Source organism: Ambystoma mexicanum, chromosome 6p (genome assembly GCF_040938575.1).
Source record: "Ambystoma mexicanum isolate Mex_15411 chromosome 6p, UKY_AmexF1_1, whole genome shotgun sequence".
Taxonomy (NCBI): domain Eukaryota; kingdom Metazoa; phylum Chordata; class Amphibia; order Caudata; family Ambystomatidae; genus Ambystoma; species Ambystoma mexicanum.
In genome coordinates this window covers 80,007,357-80,029,366 of record NC_090935.1, presented here as the reverse complement: position 1 = coordinate 80,029,366, position 22,010 = coordinate 80,007,357, and positions in this window count along the sequence as shown.

The following is a 22,010-nucleotide window of genomic DNA, read 5'->3' as shown; positions in this document are numbered from 1 at the left end:
TCGAAAGAAGGGAGAAGGCTGACGCCAGAACGCATAGAAAGTATTTCTTGTATACCTATTCCAAAGACACAAAAAGGAGTCAGAGCCATAATAGGCATGGCTTCATATTGCCGACAATGGATTGGTAATTTTGCGTTAATTGTGAAACCGATGGTGAATTTTACTAAAAAAGATGCGGTCATGCCGTTACAGTGGGATGAGGAATGTCAGAAAGCATTTGATCAATTGAAAACTGCATTATGCTCGGCTCCAGTTTTGGGCACACCGAATTATGAGAAGGTTTTTAGACTGTTTGTGTGTGAAAGTGAAGGATGTGCATTGGCGGTTTTGACACAGGAACAAGGTGAAAGAAATAGGCTGTGCGGCTATTTTTCTTCTTCGCTGGACCCTGTAGCGTGCGCACTACCACAATGTTTGCGATCTGTCGCGGTGGCTGCTGCGTCAGTGAAATAAACGGAAGGGATGCTATTGGGGCACACTTTAATTCTGATGGTGCCACATGCCATAGACGTTCTATTAAATAGGACACAGACGCAACACCTCACCTCTGCTAGATTGACAAGATATGAGATTATCTTGTTCGCGCCCCATATCCAAATTATGAGGTGTAGCGCTTTGAATCCTGCAGAATTAATGCCACTACCCATAAAAGAAATTGGGGAGGAAGAATCACCCCCCCACACAATTGCTTAATGGTCACTGAGGAAGAAACCGAGGGGAGAGTTGATTTAAGTGATACCCCACAGAAAGAGCCAGATGGAGAGTTATTTTGTGACGGCTTATGTTTTAAATTACCAGATGGCACGACAACTGCTGCATATGCTTTCACTACCCTAGAGAGCGTTGTAGAAAGCAAAAGAATCCCCTACAATTCGTCACAAGCAGCAGAGATAATAGGATTAACCAGAGCCTGCGAGATTTCTGAAAATTTGAATGTGAATATATATACTGATAGCCAGTATACTTTTGGGGTGGTTCATAACTTTGGTCGACTCTGGGCTGAGAGAGGGTTTTTGACATCACATGGTGCCAGAATTCAACATGGCCCTTTGATTGTACGATTGCTGTCTGCACTCACGCTTCCAAAACGCCTGGCAATAGTGAAATGCGAGGCACACAAAAAGGTAACATGCAAAATAGGTGAGGGAAACGTGTTTGCAGACAGGATTGCGAAACAAACTGCCACTGATTTAAATACCAAAATGATGACGGTTCAGACTGAGAAAGTACCCTGCATAATGGAAAATGGAGTTGCCACTGTCAAAGAAATGCAGGCCGAAGCTACGGCCGATGAAATACAAGGGTGGGCAGAGGGCTCTGCTTAGTTAGATCTGGAGGGTTGTTGGGTGGACAAGGGAACTAGAACCTGGATGTTGCCAAATTCCTATGTGACTGCAATGGTCACAATGGCCCACCGCCCTACCCATATCTGTGCGAAAAAGATAAAACAGCACCTATCTACAGTATGGCAGAATGTAAACATAAAAAAGAATGCAGAGAGGTTGGGGCTGATCCATTTTGAATTCATAGAGATGGAGAGTAGCCAAAACTTAAAAACGTCTTAGTGGTGATCTGTGCATTCAGTAAGTGAGTGGAGGCATATCTCTTGAAGGACTGCACAGCAATGAGCACGGCAAAAGTAATGCTTAAGGATTACTTTTCCAGATTTGGCTTGCCCCGTGTCCTATGGTCTGATAATGGACCACATTTTGTGAGCGCAGTGGTGTTATAGATATGTGCGGGTCTTCATATTGATAAGAGATTCCATAGTTCAAGGCATCCGAATTCAGCCGGTTTTGTGGAGAGGCACAACGGGATTCTCAAATCAAAAATTAGTAAAATATGTGCGGGAAGCAAGTTGAGTTGGGTGGATGCATTTCCGATAGCACTATTATGCATGCGTACGTCTGTACAGGCTAAAACTGGGCTCTTCCCGTACGAGATCGTAATGGGGAGGCCGGCAAATGTATGGTGTGCACCACAGTCAAAACGACTCAGTGAGGTAGAACATCCTGTGCTTAGTACTTAATGTGGCCTTTTAATGCAGAAATTTTGTTTGATTCATCAGCAGGTGCAGGAGGCATTAACAGTGAGATACACCGGTCTGGGGCACGCGCTGGAGCCAGGAGACTGGGTGCTGCTAAAGAATTTTGAAAGAAAGTCATTGTTAGCACCCAGGTGGCGTGGGCCCTATCAAGTACTCTTGGCAACGCAGACGGTAATACGGGTGGATGGGAGGAAGTCGTGGATCCATGCCACCCATGCCAAAAAGATTCCAACTTCGCTGAAAGACTTGCCTGACCCAGATGACCGGAAGGAGACAGCGGTCCCAGAAACGGAAGAAACTGTTGCCAGTAAGCAGCCACCAAATCTGCCAAAACGAGAAGTGAAACTCGAAACAAAGCCTGAGATGATTGCCAAAAAGGGGGAAGGGCAAAGAGTGCCCCAACGTTGCCCAGCACAATCGACATCACTGTTGGCCGACACGAAATCTGCCTTGCAAATACCAGCAGAAACAAACCGTGTACCCCTTTGGCACCCACCAGCACTTGTCAGCACGCCAAAGAGAAAATCTGCATCACTGGCGCGGCACACACCAGCACCTGCAGTAGCGCCACAGGCTGACTTTGAGCCTGAATCTGGAAGTGCACCGGCACTGTTTACGGATCACACGAAACCAGGAGTGAGGCGATACAATTTGCGGCCTCGAAAGACAAAGTGATCCACAGTTCTTTGGTGTTTATGTCAACCTCTGGTTCTGTTCATGGAAGGAGAAGGAACTAGAGGTGTAGAGGAGAGAAGCGTGAGAATTGTGCAAGTCGGACAATTCAAGACTCGCGGCTCCTTGGTGCGATCATAAAAAGTACATGTGTCAGGAACCAGAGCGGACAAGCTGGGCGCACATGGTACTAAGGCAAAAGATAATTGATCAAGAGTCCTCTGAGCAGTATGAGGAAGGACAAGTGATCTTGCCTAAAAATAAATAAGCAAATCCAGGCTATAAAGGACTGGCAGAACTGAACTGTGACAATTCCGTTGAACTTATTGACATCAGAGCAAGCGCAACGAAGAGAGATATCTACGACGAACTGTAATAAGGAAGAAGGACGATGAGCACCACCACTGCTGAGAATGAGTCAATTATAAAGACTGTAAGCTTAAGAAAAACGCATGGTAAAACAAATTGTATGCTGGCACTAATAATGTGCTTTATGAGCGTGGTAGCACCAATAACGACAGCCCTAATATTATGGTATGTGGAATCGATACACCCATTAGAAATGTTTTTACCCATAGTTAATATATCCACTACTGAAAGCCCTGTTCAGGTGATTACTTATACTCTGCTCCAAATGGAAGAAAGGCACAGGGAAGGGTTTGGGAACAACACGTTGTTATTAATCATGAACATGACACATGCAATTCTGAAGAAAACAAATTGCTGGGTATGTGCCCATTTACCACAGCATGCTGGGAAAGGAATAGGGTGGTATGTACAGCAATTACCATTAAGTTCTGCATGTAGTGCGTCTTTAGGTGCAATGTTCTATGGGAAATGGAATGAGAGTAGTAAGGGTCAATTAGACAGAACCAACATGAATGAGTTTGAGGAAATAATAATGAAGCCTGTGGGTTGTTCCATATTCCATAAAGCACAAGTAATGGCCCCAGAGCCCACGAGGAAAAGTACACGAAAGATAACACGACAAAATAGACGAGATAGATTGTCCCCACCAGAAAAAACAACTGTAATGACGTTTCGTGTAAGAACAGAAGGGGAAAAAGATGCAATCCCCCCCATCTTACACAGTGAATTATAGCCAGGAACTGTCCCTTATTGTCTAAAAAAGAAAGGCTCTTTTTCAGTCGGAACATATACTGGGTGCATGAATACAGTGGTATTGAAATGGGAAATAGAAAAAGTATATGTGGGAGATCCAGTTTATTTTATATGTGGAGAGAAAGCATATCTTTGGTTGCCCAGAAACTGGGGAGGTACATGTTACCTAGGTCTACTGTTCCCAGGAGTATTCCTCTTAGAAACAGCAGACATGGCCAGACTATCCAGAACTAGAGTCAAAAGGACTGACAAGGGTTTTTTGATAGCAACTGATGTAGCAGAATCATTCATTCCATTCTTAGGGCAGATAGTGAACTCCTATAATATAAGGCAGCAGTCCAGAATGCTAAATAATACCCTAAACACAACGACATATATACTATTTAATATGACGTTGGAAGAAAGAGGAATCAGGTTAATGACGCTGCAAAATAGAATGGCTCTCGATGTAACCTGGTTGATCGTGGGGGAATTTTCAAAATAGTGGGATCAGCGTGTTGTGTTTATGTCAATGACTATTCCCCTACGATCTTTGAAGCGATAAAGAAAATGCATGTCCTAAACTCCGAACTCCCTAGAAGAAGGAAGCTGGGGAATAGGGTCTTGGTTTTGGGGAATACTACGTTCTTGGTGATGGAAGTTGATTTCGATATTAGTAGTGGTGTTTGGAATATTCCTAACGTGCTGTTGTTGCATACATTGCCTACCAATAGTTTGCGCTGAGGTAACTGAGGGATGTACGGAGGGATGTATGCATATGATGACAAAGAAAAAACAACCTCATGATCGAGCTGACCAAGACACAAATGAGATGAAAACAGTAAAAGAGTTGATGGCTATAGATATTGATGAAGACAATGATGTTTACGATAGCATGCCAAATTCAGACATAAGTACTTCAGACTCATCATCCATAGAGGAGGTTTCAATAAATAGAAGAGACGTTTGGCATACGGCCAAAGGAGGGTTTGTCAGTCTAGAAAAAATGGATACCTCTACTTTGTGACCACAAATGTTTTTTGGTGGCCGTGGGCCAACCGTCTCATGCACGATATGACAGAATATAGGTTTTCAAGTTTGCCAATGAACGTCCATTTTGATGTAACAAGAATCGCCATTTTATTTTCTAACCATTGCTCATTGCTTTCTGTTCTTATTGCTTCACAGTACATTTTCCGCTTACACTGCTCGACTGTAAAACATTGTCTGCACGTAAAAGGACAAGGCCGGAGGGCCGCGAGGATAACAAGAGTTTGTTGAAACACAACGTAGGCAGCGCCAGGAAGAATGCCCGGCTCCCTCCCGAATGTAGCCTTGAAGCAGAGCTGCAGGGCATTTAATCATTTCACAGCTGCCAGCCAGTCTCGTTATATGGTATAATATGTTAGAATAAAGCAGCTAAAGGCTTGAATTAAGCGTGTCGGCTCCCAGGAAACGAATAGCACCTCATAGATAGCAAGGTCTGGAATGCAACTCTCCCCCCCGTATGTAGCTCGCTTCCAAGAACAGAAGGGCTGTGTTCTGTTCAACAAACTGAAAGATGCCTCCGCACTCACAAATTGCAAATTGTTACTAGAATAGATGTTTGAAGGTGTCAGAGTTGTTGAAGATGTCCATCATCACACCAAGTTCAAAGAAACCCAATAAAGGGGGGTGTTAATCATGTCATAGCTGATTGTTTGATATGCATTTTGTATATATGTAACTGATGTACATAATTCACTCTCTTGCATCCCTCGCGGTCTAGAGATACACGTCGTGGGGCGTGAGACCGAGTTGGCCAACTGAGACTTTTGCTTTGCAAAAAACCCCAGCTTTGGGAATACAACCTTGTGTCTGGCGTATCTATCGTGTGTGGTGACTCTTCTTGTTTCCATAGATGTTAGGGACCCTCTAGGGGCCCCTTTCAGCAGCAGTAGCCCTTCCACGCCAAGATACCAGGGAAGCCAGTTTCTGAAATACTTTGCATTAGTTATTCACTCCCCGAATGAAAATTAAGAGATGGGCTGTGTCACTGTGCTCTCATCAAGGGCAGCTGCAAATAACTTCGGTATCCTCACATTGCATCTTCAGTTGGCTGTAACAATTGTCAGCCGTGTCTACAATATGCCACTTAATACAAATTTGTGAAAGGGGAACTTTGGTAAAGGCATCTTTTTTTTTCTTTGCACACTGCCTCGCAAATCTCCATCAGGCAGTCTTGTACGGAATGCCAATCTGTGAAAGGCTGTACTGACCTTGCAATAAGCTGTGCAACCTTATAACTCTCAAAGGTGGCACATTCAAATTCTTTTTTTTTGTGCAAAAATGCCCTGTTGCTTAGTCAGCTGTGGTTTTAGGGCTCCAGCTTTCTTAATTCTCGCTTCCCCTGCAAACCCTTATATTGTGAATGTTTTGTTTCACAATGGCAGCTGATATATTGCTTGGGGGCTGCTATGCAATCGTGACAAATGAGACACAAGTACACATTGGGTTTGGACTCAATAAAAAAAAGTTCTCAGTCCACTCATCCTTAAATTGAAGCTGCTCCTGGCCAATCTTTCTTTTTTTAACTGCACTGGACATTGGCAGTGACATCTTTGGGGCACTAGCAGGCCTGTGTACTGAGATGGAGAACCAACGGTAAAGTGCAGCTCCAAGGGTACTTCAGGGAAGATACCAACTCCACTGTTATGCTCCCACTACAACGGTCCAAGTCTAGAGTGCATGCAAATCATAAACTTTTTAGACAAGCCTCAAAGCGACAAAAGAAGACGCTCAGATCAAAACATAGCCTCTCAGGCATACCTTTCCATGCAGTTTTTGTTGGATACGTGTTTCAAGAATAGCGGGCGGCATGCAATATGAAACATCTATGTAATAGATTAGGGTGGTTAATGCAGGGATTGTCAGGCCCTAGTACAGTAGCCATTTGCAAATGTGAAATGTAAGAGCTGTGCCATACAAATCCCACCTTTCAAACGAACATTGCCCCAGAGCACTAAATGTAGAACTGAAGAAATGCATTGTTGGAAGCCCTTACTTTCAAGAAAAACGCCCATATTTCACACTCCAGGAATATAGCGTGAATCACATTTCAGGAACAATCTGCTTTCAGTGCAGAAAGAGCCACATCGGAGCAAACCACATTAAATAATAAACAAACCTCTCTTAAGAAACTAACTTCACAGTACATACATCGTCATAGCAATAAGGGTATGGCTTTCATGTTATTCTTCCCACTCTGCAAGCAAAGTAACAATAGCAATAATGCAATCTCAAAAATCCCTCTTGGGATTTAAATCCATAGTCATTCGCTCCTAAAATCATGCAACCTTCTGTTGCGCACAGTGCCCTTCATGCAGCAGTTTGCAGATTGGTCCCTGACTCCACTAAGGAATTGCTTCCTGGAGACAGAACTAAATGGTCCGGGACGGTTTGCCAGCGGAACGGCCCCTAAGCAGCGCTACTGATGTTAAGAGGCAGATAGGTTCCTGATGGGGACCCTGCAGATAAATGGGACATTTGCAAAGTGTTTTCCCAAAATGTTGATAGTGACTAAATTTAGGGGCACCAATGGAAAGTGTTGCACAGTTGCAAATGGCAATTCTTTCCTTTTGTGACAAACTGTTTGAGTAGTACCCAAGGGTGATGTGTATTGTGCATTTCTGAGAATATTGAATTAGTAACCCTAGTCGAAGCTGCTAGCCACATGGTAAAGTAACATAACATAAGCACTTATTTATAAGCAGTATCCGTGTCCTTCAGTGAAGTCCTGTTAAAAACAACCATCACCAATGCTTGCCTTATTTATGCTGAAGAACTTCTTTGAGGTGAGATTCGCCATTTAATTGTGATGTTCCTCTTTCAGTTTGTCAGTGGACAGGTCAGTGTATTAAATTGGTCCTCTGTGCTACTCAACACTAAATAGCTACATATGAGGGCTGTGGGGTCCCTAGACAATCCACCCATGAAGCTTTCTGGTGTTCAGTGGAGAAACATTTCCCCCAAAAACAAACTTCGCAGCCCACATGTCATCTTATGCAGGGCACCATAGGGCTGCGTTGACAACAGGGCTAGGGCAGGAGGATTTTGCACTGCCTCTATCCTTTGCAATTATCGTTGTTTCTCGAACCACTCTTAAAGACCTCTTCCAAAAAGCTAATCTCACCAAATGCACATTCCAAAAATAAAAGCAGAAATCAGGTTCCATGAGGCGTGAGTTTTCTGTCTGTTTTTTGCAGAGAGGCCATATTGCACAAAGGCAGTGCAATCCGTGGAGGGAAGGGGACAGTGGTGTCAAGGTGCACTTGTTTGCGCTCTGGGGTTTGTGTAACGTCAGATTATGCTGCTGCCGTTGCACACCCCAGCGCATAGAGTGGTGAAGGACAAACAACAGTGCACTTCACTATTAATTTTGTCACACTGCCCTTTATTTTTTCAAAACAAACGCCCTGCGTCTGGCTGCAGCACACAAATGGTAGTGGTTGTTCACCACTCTCACCAGCATGCTGCAGCAAACGCCAAGGAACTCTGCAGCCATCGCTTTGCTGTGGCCAAAAGAAGCGTGTTTCACTGGGCAAAGGCCTCCTAAGGGTGCCGAATGGGAGAGGTGCCCTGTTCCCAAATGTCCTGGTCCTTTTTCTAGAGCCACAGGGTGGGGGGCAAGCTGCCATGCTCCCGCCCGCCCTCCTCTGCCGTTTGGCACCCATTTCGTACCAAAATCAAAGCTTCTCTCATTTTTCCTACTAACATGAAAATGTGCACGGGAACCCACAGCTGTATACTTCACTTATTCCTATAAAAACATTTATTTTAAGCTACAATGTAAATCTGCACATCGCAGTATCCACCCCAACCCAGCAGCCCTTTTCCCGACCTACCTGCATTCTTCAGCAATCTTTGCAAGGTTATTCATGATCTACCCATCGATCCATTGCGTTCCTCCCAAACAAAACTGCACACCACAAAAATGCATGTCCATCTCTGTTCTCAATTAATCCTTGCAAGGTAGGGCAAACAATATTGCACAAAACATATGGCGACAAAAACAGCACTTACAACAACCTACAGTCCCACACCAAGCCTCAGTGAGTAAAGAAACAGTGGTGTACATTCGGTGAACTCATAAAAAGGCAACAAACATTCCCCAACAAGTCCACCCATCTTAATGTAGCATTTGGGAGCTGGACACTTTTCCTGTTCAGCATTAAAGGGAGAGGTGTCCTGCTCCAGTGTCCTGCTCCCATAAGTCCCGGTCCCATTACTAGAGCCACTGTGGTGGGAGGCAAACAGCCATGACGCTGCCCACCTAAATGAATGTATGTATGTATGGACTTACTGGAGGGACGGGCGCGGGGGCAAGCCGCAGTCAGGAAAGGTTGATGTGCTGACAGGGCGGCGACTTGAGATGGCTGGCAGACGGCTTCTACTGCGACTGGTGTGGAAAGGGTGAAATGCCTTCCGGCATCAAGTCTTATTGCCCACACCAACCGCAGTGCTGGTCCTCTATTGGAGCAGATCACATGCACTACGTGACTCATAGGAGTCACGTAGTGTGTGTGCACTGAGCAATGAGGGTCAGTCTTTTTCTGTCTCGGCACGGGAAACAAAGACTTTCCTAATGGAGGCCGCCCTCCATTAGGAAAGTCTTTAACACTGCCAGGCCGCATCGAGCAACACGGTGGGCCGCACTTGGCCCGTGGGACGTATGTTGTGAACCCATGCTTTTAATTCAGCTTCAAATGAGTCATAGCCACCTAATAATTCTTTTTCTTTTCTCTAAGGTTTACAAAGTTGGAGCAGGGCCATTTAATACAGTTATCTATGTTGTGGAGTTTTAAATGATAACTTCACAATATTAATTAGACTGGGCTTAGTTAGCTTCACTTGGCTTCCTTCACAATTTGAAAATGAATATTTGCAAGTTGTCTCATTTGGTGTGACATTGCTTTTGTAGGTGTTGTTTTGGGCAATATCGTGGAGACACATGTTATCCAAACTATTACTTCTGTGTTGGTAGTATATGGCAAGTACATTGTTTTTTAACATGTCCTGGCTGTTGGAATCATTTGTGGATATGTTTTTTATCCCTTGGTAGGATTTTAGTACTCTGTTTACGGAATGAGGCTGGTCCAATGTTCAGCCAGACTATGTGCTCAGATTTGCAATATAACCCTGCACCTGTTAAACGGTCTGCAGCTTCGTAGGACCCACATTCTGTATGGGTGATAATTTTTATTCCGAACCTGTGCAATTTCTGTGATAGTGTTTTGTCAAATGATGTCTTCCCAGAGGTCCTTTAGCTCTGTTTTCTCAACTTTGGTGAGGTAGGTTGTGACATATATTGCAACTGCAGATCAATTGTCTGCAATGTATTGAATGTCTATATTTGCATTCTACAAGAGGGCAATTATTGCATACTAATTACTGATGTACTTGGATGCTTCGGCCCGTCTAATGTTGTAGGTATTTTTAAGGGATTTGCCTTTTTACGCTGTGTCCAACAGAAGACATTACGCTATTTACTTGTCCTTTTTTGCACACTGGTCTTTGATATGTAGGTCACTTGGTGTGGTTTCTGAAGCAATGTCACAGGTAATGTATTTTTCAATAAATTGTAAAACATTGGCGTCAGAATAATGGCCACATTTTGGAGCATTGTTTATCCACAAAAGCATCTGGATGTGTGGTGCTCCTCTGGATTGATATTCTTTTCTCCAAAAGAAGTGTTGCACTTCTCAGAACGGAGGGGTAGTTTTGTTGCAGAATAAATGCAGCATGGCTATGAAGCGATGGTGAATGTACCTTGACATTTACAGGGTCAAGAGAACAGATTTCTACTGGTGTGTTTATGTCTATTTCGTCTTTATTTTGGTTTTCAGTGCATAAGAAGTTGTGCAAGTCAGCCCATGTGTACTCTGTACAACTTAAAGTAACAAACCATGTCAGTAGGCCTAGGTTCCTTAGAATAAATTTACATCAGCATGACGTCGGAAACAGTATTCTTTTATACCACGCATGTTTGCCAAGATATTTGTGATACTTGATTAAAAAACTTCATCTTTATCTTTTATTTTTGAAGTAGTTGGGTAGCATATATGTTTAAACAGTTAGAGCCTGTTTTTAATGTGTGTGCAACTCCATAACATAGAGTTGCTAGTTCACTTTTGAAGAGGAGGTGGAAAATGTATTCAACATTTTGCCTGTCTTCAGAATACATCAGTAACAAGCGATATTCTGATACACTAATTTATGTGCACCTTTCATCATATCTTCCTCCTTTTCCTGTAGGAAAGATTAGAGGAAAACAATGTGCTTATACACGTTTTTTCAATATGCTCATTGGGGATCCTTTGGCTTGATGCATTTGATATGTTTCCAATGTAGTGTCAATTCTGTCTTTGGTTTGCAGTTGGTGAATGGTGTACTGGTCTAAAATGTTGGCTGCTGTAACAGGATCTACATATTCAAATTGTTCAGTTTCTGGTGACTCTTGAATAATGTGGGTGGTTTCTTTTAAGTGTTCCTCTATGTTATATCTTTGTAGTATTCATTGTTTTCTTTTAAATATTGTAGGGCTTGTCTAACTTTGTTTAAGTTGACTAATTGTTGCCAAATGTTTTTGTCTTTTGTTGGCACTCCATTAACTAGTGTAATCAAAGATTGATCTATTGGCCATTGTAGTCCTAGAGATTGAATATGGATAAAAGATGCTGCCAAATTTGGCCATGACAGAGAGGCCACTATTTTACAGTTTATTGAGAAATACATTGCTAGAGACATCACTTCAGAAACCATAGATAGTGACCTACGTACACAAATATTACGCTTCCATAAACATGAGTTTGGCAAATACTGTTGACGTAGATATAAAAACAAAGGTAAATGCTATACCAGATGTCACTTTCGCTTCTCTAGACCAGTTTTTAAAAAAGGACAAGTAAATAGCTTGATGTCTTCTGTTAAAGACTGTATAAAAGGCAAATCTCCTAAAAACACATACAACATTAAAAGGGACTAAGCATCCAAGTACATCAATGATTTCAATGCAATGATTTCCCTCTCGTGAAATGCAAACATTGACGTACAATACATTGCAGACAATTCCACTGCAGTTGCAAGATATGTCACAGCCTATCTCGCCAAAGATGAGAGAACCGAGCTGGAAGACCTCTGGAATGGGAATTTCCTAAACTGATCGAAACAAATCTATCAAATGGTCAGATCTTGGCCAGTAACACTTGATCAATTTCTTTTTTTAAATCCTGAACATTAAGAGCAGGGTTTGCGGGGGTCTCCCCCGTTTCCCATGTTTGGGATTTTTGGCCTTTGTGGGAGCAGGGATGTCCCCTGCTTCTGGAACATTGGAGGCGGGGGACTGAAAAAAAAGAACGACAAAAGAAAAAGGGACCCTACAGCATCAGATCCGACCCACGTTAGCGGGATGGAACTGATCAGGGTACAGGGGAGGTGGTGGATGGAGAAAAGGTAAGTAGGGGGTGTATGGGTGTACTGGCAGATTGGGGGGACATTGGTTTGTTTAACTGCAGTAAACAAGTATTCACAGCAAAAATAACTATGGTCAATTTCCAACACAAATATTTTCAACACGGTCAAACAACCCAAATCCATGGGATGACACATTTGTCAAAACACTGTTACAATAATTGTAGAGCTTTGATATTGAAACGCTCTCCCATAGAGAAGGTGGGTGCAACAAAGCTGCAGATCATTTTGTCATGCTCACCTGGTCTCCACGGGGGCGTAGCTCGTGGCTGAAGGCTGCTGACTGCACTGGTGTTGCACTGCTTCTAAGATGGTGCTAGCCCGCGCCTTTCCTTCAATCTCACCTCGGAAGGTGTTTGCCTGCAACGTCGAAACAAGATATTAGCCAACTGAATGGAGCCGGATTGGCTTCACCACTTTCTTTCTCTTCCTCTGGTTCACTTGGGGTTTTTAAAAGGTGGGCTCTCCGTCCTGCACTCTCTAGCAGAGGCGCTGTATGTACAGTGTTTCCCCAAGATCAAGTTACTTCACTGATGTGATGGGTGTTGCTGCTGATTTGGAAGAACATGAGTAAGCAGGTAAGTCTCTATACCAATGCCTTCTTGGAATAGATGCTTAAAGTCTCTATCGCCCAAGTTTTTAACTAGCGTTTTGTTCTTTTTCTTTAGGCATATTGTCGAGCGGTTTCCGGATGATGGATTGACGCTCCTTGCAAAGTTAAGCAGGTTTCTTGCAGGTGAGTATAGCGCTATGCGAGGCGCGCCAAATGTTTGAATAGCCTTTCGTGTTGTGCGTGACTAACCTGCTGTGTCTTTTCTATTCAGCAGGTGCGGTGCGATTTCAGGAAGACGATGAAAGGATCGCTCAATGAAGTTTCTGGAAGATGCCGGCCCAGGTGAGGATGGATGCTTGTGCGGTACCTTCTTTTCTGCTTCTTCTCTGCAGATGCGGCGGTCTAGGAATAAGCGGAAGGCAGGGCCAGAATGTTCTATTGCAGGTAAGGCCTTTGTCGCTTAATAACTCCTGTTCTTCTCTTTTCCATTCACAGGTGCCGATGGATAGAAAACTCTGGACGGGCGTGGCTGAAGCTGAGCAGACACAGTGAGTGTTACACTGCAGGGGTGCAGAATAACGCAAAGCGTGTTATGTTTGCAGGGTGCAGTTTAAATAGCCTTGCAGGTAGTTCCAGGCAAATAGTCCCTTAACCGTATCCTGCCACTTCAGCTAAAGTAGTCCCACAGCCACACCTTGTACAGGAAGGCTCAGCCTCACTAAGCTGAGACTATAGTTCCATGAGTTCAACACCTACTATGAGCCTGGCGCCAGCGGTGCCAGGACTGAGTCCAGGAGATTCTAGGGTACTTCTTAGGGGCTTGATAAGCCTTTAAGGATGCCAGTGTCAAGGGTGCCCTCACCAGATTCAAAGGTTTGGGAGCATACACCATGACAGCACTCCCCCCAAAACCCCCCTAATGGCGGGTTCACCCATTGGTCCTGGTTTGTTCGGGTGATTGCGGTGGAACTTTTTTAGTAACCGTGGGGCATGCACGTGTTTGCTAGGTTCCCACAATCTTTCATGTGGTCCATATCCATTCCAGTCTAATAAGTAAAATAGTTTTGATTTAGTGATTTTTGAGTCCAGGATCTCTTTTGACTGTGATTGGTTTCTGTGGTTTCAAAACTCGTGTCCCAGGTTGCACCGGTTTCAAAAGTGAGACATGAAACACAGGATGAAACTTCATGTGTGGGAGTAAGTCCAATTTCATAGCTACCGGATTGATTATGGCCTTAATGGTGTATGGACCTAAATATCTAGGATTGAAGGTACGAGTTCCTTTCACTGGTATGTGTTTTGAAGACAACCAGAGTTCATCCCCAACCTGATATCTTGGAGCTTCACTTCTATGCACGTCATCCGATTTCTTGTATCTTTCCTTAGCTTGTTTCAGATGGACTGTCGCTTGTTTAAAGGCTTGAGTGATGGTAGAATGCAAGCTTCTCACTGCGGGCATTTTCAGAATTTGAGGCGGGTCAAGATTGGAAGTTTAAGGTGTAACCCATGTATTGTATAAAAAGGACTCTGACCAGTGCTGGAATGTAGGGAGTTGTTGTAGGCATATTCGGTGATCCATAAAACATCCTTCCAGCTGCCTTCCATTTGATGCAGCATACACCTGAGATATTGCTCCAAGGTCTGGTTGGTCCTCTCAGTCTGACCATCAGTTTGGGGATGGTGACTGGTGGAAAGTCTTACATCAATTGAGCTAATTCACAACATTTCTTCCAGAAACGTGAGATAAACTGGGTGCCTCGGTCTGAGATCTGGATGGAAGGGAATTCGTTTATTCGGACTATCTGTTCCAGAAATTCTCTAGCCAGGATCGAAGCTGAAGGCAACCCTTTCAATGGGATGAAATGGGCCATTTTAGAGAACAAATCCACCACCACTAGAATTGTGTTGAATCTGTTACAAGGAGGAAGGTCTGTTACAAAATCAAGATACAGGGTGTGCCATGGTGTAGGTGGAATATCCAATTGCTGTAGCAGGCCAGGTGATTTCGTTTTTTGGGTCTTGTTTTGAGCACAAACTCTGCAGGACAATACAAACTGCTTGATGTCTTTATGCCATGTCTGCCACCAAAAGTGTCGTTATTCTTGGCCTCAGTCTTAGCGATTCCAGGATGACCTTCTACTAATGATTTGTGATAATTGGAGATGACTTTTTCTTGAAGTTCCCTGCTGGGCAGATCCTCGAAAATATGGTAACTTGTCTGAGATGGAGTGGTGCGCACTTCTGATCGGCCACTCCTTTAGAGTGTTGAAATCAATGAGATGTATGATTTCTTCTTGGATGTCATCTAATGTTAGAGACATTGTAATGCCGAGAATCTTCTCACCAGGTTTGATGGGGACTGGGTCGGGGTTGGTGAATTCTTCGTCTACCCCTATACGGGAAAATGCATCCGCCTTGCCATTTCGACAACCAGGTCGGTAAGTAATTACAAAATCCAATTCAGCAAAAAATAATGCCCATTGGATTTGATGAGTAGATTGAGCTTTCGCCTCCTTCGGATTCTGTAAATTGCGGTGGTCAGTGATTACTGTGATCTTGTGCTTTGCTCCTAAGAGATAATGCTGCCAAGCTTTGGAGGCCTCCTTGATGACCAACAGTTATTTGTCCGTAATAGCATAATTCAACCCGGGAGCTGTACATTTCCGTGACCAAAAGGCTACCGGGTGGAGTTGACTAGTTTCAGGGCCTTTTTGAGACAGGACCGCTCCCATTGCCAGGCTGGAAGCATCTGTCTCCACCACGTACGGTAGATCTGGATGAGGATGTTTCAGAATTGGGGCTGATATGAATTTTTTGGTTTAACTCCAGGAAGGCTTTCTCAGCCTCTTCAGTCCATAGGAAACGTTTATTCTTGCGCAGCAAGGAGGTGATGGGATAGTTGCGAAAAACCTGTAATGAAACGACGATAGAAGTTTTCAAATCCGAGCATGCTCTGAACTTCTTTAATTGAGGTTGGAGACGGCCAATTGAGAATGGCATCAACCTTTCGTGAGTCCATGCGCACACCATGAGGAGTTAGGACAAATCCAAGCAACTCGACCTCAGTCACATGGAAAAAACATGTTTCCAGCTTAGCAAATAGTCTGTGTTTTTGAAGTTTGTCCAAAACGGCGCGGACATGTTTCACATGTTCTTGTTCTGAATGGGAGTATACCAGAATGTCGTCTATGTATACTACGACTCACACATCGATCAATTCCTGTAAAACGTTGTTCATGAAATACTGAAACGCCGCTGGGGCGGTACAAAGGCCAAAAGGCATCACCTGGTATTCAAATAGCCCGTATTTGGTGCAGAAGGTGGTCTTCCATTTGTCCCCTTTCTTAATTCGTACCAGGTGGTATGCTCCACGGAGATCTAACTTGGTGTAAATCCGGACATCTTTAACTTGGTCCAGTAGTTCGGGAATCAGAGGTAACAGGTAACGGTTTTTTACAGTGACTTGATTCAATGCACGGTAATCGATGCAAGTCCTAAGGTCACCTTCCTTTTTAGGCACGAAGAATAAGGGTGAGGCCGCCGGGGACTTGGAGGGGTGAATGAAACCATTAGCCATGTACTGGTCTAGATACTTTTTTAAATGATGGTTCTCAGGTTCTGTGAGTGCATAGATTCAACCGCACAGAATCTGTGCGCCTGATATAAGGTCAATCTGGCAGTCATAAGATCTGTGGGGGGGGCAGCGTGTTTGCTTGATCCTTCTGGAATACATCCTGGTAGTCTTGATATACTGGAGGTAGTGGGTTTGTTAGGCACATGATTGTTGCCGCTCCTGTGACCAAAGGTTCTTTAGTTTGATAACAAGTTTGAGCATATTCAACTGAGAAGGTCCGCCTCTTAGCACGCCAGTCAATGCAAGGATTGTGTGATTCTAGCCATGGCATTCCCAAAATTATTTGAAATTGTGCGGCCTTGATTATATCAAACATGATGGCTTCCCGATGTCCGTCTTGGCACAAAAGTGCCATCTCTGTCATAGAGTGTGTTACTGGGCCCGAAGCGATTTCAGTTCTGTCGACAGTGGTGACTAAGTCTGTTGTTGCCTTTTCACAAAAGGGGAAAATTAATCCTTGAAGCCAATTCTTGGTCGATATAATTCCCAATGGCTCCGCTATCGATATATGCTGTGACTGCATGCATTCGAGACGGCTGTTGGTGATTTAAGAGGATCATGGGCAATACTAGGTGCAAGGTCTGGGAGTCTTTCTTTTTGCTCGACAAGTGGACCTCTACGCTTGTCGGGCGGAGAAGTTTTCCGGCTCAGACTCTGCCTCAACCTTGCCGGCAACCCCTACTGCATTTTTGGGTGGTTTCACTGGGCACTCTCGGAGGAAATGGCTGGCTGACCCGCAATACAGGCACAATTGATGTTGTCTTCCCCTTTCCCTTTCAGCCTTGGATAACGGCCTTCGCACTCATCCAATTTGCATGGGTTCTGACACGTCGGTGGTCTTGGAAGTGTTTTCCTTTGGGCGCAGACATACCCAAGAATCCATTCTAGCAGGATCTGCCTTACGGTTCTGCAGTCTATGATCAAGCTGGACCACCAAGTCTATGTATTCAGCATATGCTCTGGGTGGGTTAACCACTTGAGCTAAAACGTCCTTTAAATCCCCTCTCAAGCCACGGTAAAACAGCATTGTTCTCTTGTCATCTGGCCAGTCACTTTCCACTATCAGTCTGTTAAAGGTTGTAATGTAAGTTAGCAGATCCTGGTTGCCTTGACGCAAAGACAAAAGTTTGTTATCCAATGCCTGCCCTTGGAAGTGCCGGGCAAACAGCTTCTCCATGTCCTGTTGGAACCTCTGGAAGTCACGCAAGATGGGATCGTCCCGATTGACCAGCGGTACTGACCAGTCTGCAGCACTGCCAGGGAGGTACGAAAGTACAATGGCCACCTTAGATTGGTCGTTTGAAAAGGCTCCCGGCCTGCATAGGAAATGTAAACAACACTGATTCATAAAAACTGCATACCTTTTTGGATCTCCTGCGAATCGTTCTGAAGGTGCCAAAGGTACAGGTCCTGGAAGGACCACCTGAACTGGATTGCTTGATGCAGTGGGTACCATTGAGCCCAACCCTGGTAGTGGTGTTGCCACCCCTGTGACTGGAGCAGCTGTCTGGCGGGTTTGTCAGTGCGGCCCTTGGCTACAATCAGTTCCCTTCTCAAGGCATTAGTTTGCTGTCTAGCTGATTGTACCTCAGACCTGAGTTCCCCCAAAAGCTGGGCTAGCTGATCGTTTTCCGAAGTTTCCATGACGCCAAGGAAGAGAATTTGTGTAAGGCTTCGCGTTCTGTCACGCTCACCTGGTCTCCACGGGGGCGTAGCTCGTGGCTGAAGGCTACTGTCTGCACTGGTGTTTCACTGCTTCTAAGATGGTGCTAGCCCACGCCTTCCTTTCAATCTCACCTCGGAAGGCGTTTTCCTGCAACGTCGAAAGAAGATATTAGCCAACTGAATGGATCCGGATCGGCTTCACCACTTTCCGATTTCCTTTTCTACCTTGGGTTTTTAAAAGGTGGACTCTCCGTCCTGCACTCTCTGGCAGGGGCGCGGTATGTACAGTCTTTCTCCAACATCAAGTTACTTCACTGATCCGATGGGTGTTGCTGCTGATTTGGAAGAACCTGAGTAAGCAGGTAAGTCTCTACACCAATGCCTTCTTGGAATAGATGCTTAAAGTCCCTATCGCCCAAGTTTTTAACTAGCGTTTTGTTCTTATTCTTTAGGCGTATTGTCGAGCGGTTTGAGGATGATGGATTGACTCTCCTTGCCAAGTTAAGCAGGTTTCTTGCAGGTGAGTATAGCGCTATGCAAGGCGCGCCAAATGTTTGAATAGCCTTTCTTGCTGCCCTTGACTAACCCGCTGTGTCAAGTTCATGGATGATGCTGGCCCAGGTGAGGATGGATGCTTGTGCGGTACCTTCTTTTCTGCTTCTTCTCTGCAGATGCAGCGGTCCGGGAATAAGTGGAAGGCAGGGCCAGAATGTTCAATTGCAGGTAAGGCCTTTGTCGCTTAATAACTCCTGTTCTTCTCTTTTCCATTCACAGGTGCCGATGGATAGAAAACGCTGGACGGGTGTGGCTGAAACTGAGCAGACATGGTGAGCGTTATGCTGCAGGGGTGCAGAATAACGCGAAGCGTGTTCTGTTTGCAGGGTGCGGTTTAAATAGCCTTGCAAGTAGTTGCAGGCAAAAAGTCCCTTAACCGTATCCTGCCTCTTCAGGTAAAGTAGTCCCACAGCCACAACCTGTACCGGAAGGCTCAGCCTCACTAAGCTGAGAATATAGTTCCATGAGTTCAACACCTACTATGAGCCTGGCACCAGCGGCGCCAGGACTGAGTCCAGGAGATTCTAGGGTACTTCTTAGGGGCTTGATAAGCCCTTAAGGATGCCAGTGTCAAGGGTGCCCTTACCAGATTCAAGGGTTTGGGAGCATGCACCATGACACATTTAACCGGTACAGACTTATATGGCAAATCTGAACACATTGGGCCTGATTCATGGAAGTGTTTTATAATGGTGCAATCCCATAGGATAACATTCCATGAATCAGGCCCATTGTCTGGCTAAACCTTTGTTCTTCTTCATCCCAAAAAAGAGCACTAAAATCCTACCAAGGAATAGAAACAATAACCACAAATGATCCCAACAGCCAGGACATTTTAAAAAACACTGTAATTGACACATCCTACCGAAACAGAAGTACTTCTTTGAAAACATGTGCCTGTATGACGTAGCCCAAAACAGCCTGTCAAACATTCAGTCTCAACTTGTGTAAAGGAAGCCTAGTGAAACTTAACAAACCAAGCCTAATTAATCATGTAACATTATCATTTAAATCTGCACAGCATAGATCACTGTATTACATGGCTCTGCTGCAACATTTTAAACATTGGAGCAAAAAGAAATATCATTCAGTGACTATGACTCATTTGAAGCTGCATTCAAAGCAAATGAAAGCAGTATAACAAATATCAATTTCAAACAATACAAAGACATGTTGGACAATGAACGCCAACAAGAGGAAGACATTCAAAATCAACTAGATACTCCTGAGGGCAGTTAACCTTCCCATATAGAAAGCTAAGAACCACTTGGGGAACCCCTCATTTTAAATGAAGCAGAAATAGCCATGACTGAGGTAGAAAATACCATTTATCAATCTGAACAATCTGAAGAACACTTGTCGGTGCTGAAATCACAACTAAATGATGAACAACTCAGCATTTATCTAGAAGTCACTGAAGAAATTGAACATGGTTTTAAACATGAAACTAAAGCTTGCAGCTTTAAAAATGATGAACATCTGCTCCTGTTTGTAATTGTTGAAGGTGGTTCTGGTAAAAAGTTGTTAGTATAAATAATCTGCATATTTCTTCAAAACTTAACAAATAACCTTTCGGCTGGTGTAACAGCCCCCACAGGTTTACCTGCATCCAACATAGGAGGTATAACTTTACACCGACTGCGGCTCCTCACAGTAGAACACATAAACAAATTAGAATACTATAAATTATTAGCAGAAGCTGCTACTGAAGTATGTAGAATTCTGAAACAAATGAAAGTGCTCATAATAGATGAAGTAAGCATGGCTTCCAGCCTCATGTTGGCTTTAATTCTCCTCAGAATGCAAAAAGTTCTAAAAACTGACTATTAACAACTGTTTGAAGAAAAACATGTGATTGTTTTTGGAGACCTCCTACGGTTAACACCAGTAAAAGGTCAACCGATTTTCAATATATTAGGACAAAATAAATGCTGCATCATTCTTGGCAGCATTGGAAAGGTAAATCTCTAGAAAAATGTTCACTACAGAGAACTAACTCAAAACATGCGTCAGTTTGCAGACCTCACTTATGCTAACATATTAAAAAGCATTACAACTGGTCTGCCTTAACTACAGCCACAACCACCACAATAGAATTAAACCATATAACAAGCACGTGCAATACACCTTTAAATAACAAAACTATCCCATGAACCCCCTGCAATTGAAATCAAGACAGCGGACACCAAAAATGACTGTGCCTTCTGCAGAATCTCCAAACCTATAAAAACAGCTCCATGTCATCTTTATTCCACTCTCCTATTCTTTCTATGCCCTTTTTCAGCCATCAAATAACCTCAAATGTGTTTATCAAGCTGTATGTTCACAGCGCTGTCTGCATGCTGCCTCTGTGCCCGCGGACAGGGCAGTCCCCACACCCACTTTTTTCACCTAGAAAAACAGTCCCATATCATCTTTCTTCCACTCACCCACCATTTCCATGCCTGCTTTTGACCACTAAATAACCCCAAATGTGTTTTCCAGACTTTTTCCCCACTGCGCTGACCGTGGACACCGGCCCGCTGTCCGCAGATCCAACATGTTGACAGACCCGAAAAATATGATGCACCTCAAGCTTTTTATCATCAAATCAGCAGGTGTATACGATGTATGCGGACATCACGTCACACACTGATTGGTCCATGGGGGTATCTTGGATCGGATAGGGAAATAAGTCTGCGGACCGAACCCAGATATCACTAAATGTTTTAGAGCTACTTTTTGGCTGTTTTCTAAAAAAACTACTGGACGGAGGTACACCAAATAAAAAGAAAAAACACTTTTGGGACAAAGCTACTGCTCCAGACACAATTTTGGTGAAAATTGGTCCAGTGGTTTGGGCTGTATGCGCACGCAAATTATTTTTTACATCGCCTCTACGAGGATTTCCACACATATTGGTACCCCCCTATAATTTTGCCCTCCCTCGATGACACCACGCCAAACTTCACAGAATCATTCCAAGAGGGCCATATACTTTTTATGCAAAGTTCGGTGAGGATTCATCCGGGGGTGGGGCAAGTTGTAAGCCACCCAGAACTGCTCTTTCAATGCATTGAGCAACTTAACCATAACTACAGGGCCACTACCGTTAATGAGATATGAATTGAATTGAATTGCAATTGTTGTTTTTGTATATTTTTAACATACAGGGAAAGTTAGGGGCAGTATACAGTTTGTATGGAGTTTTGCCACTGGATAAATACATTTTGTACAACACAAAGAACAATTCAAAATATGTCTATGCTTAAAGCATCTATCAGTAATATGAATGC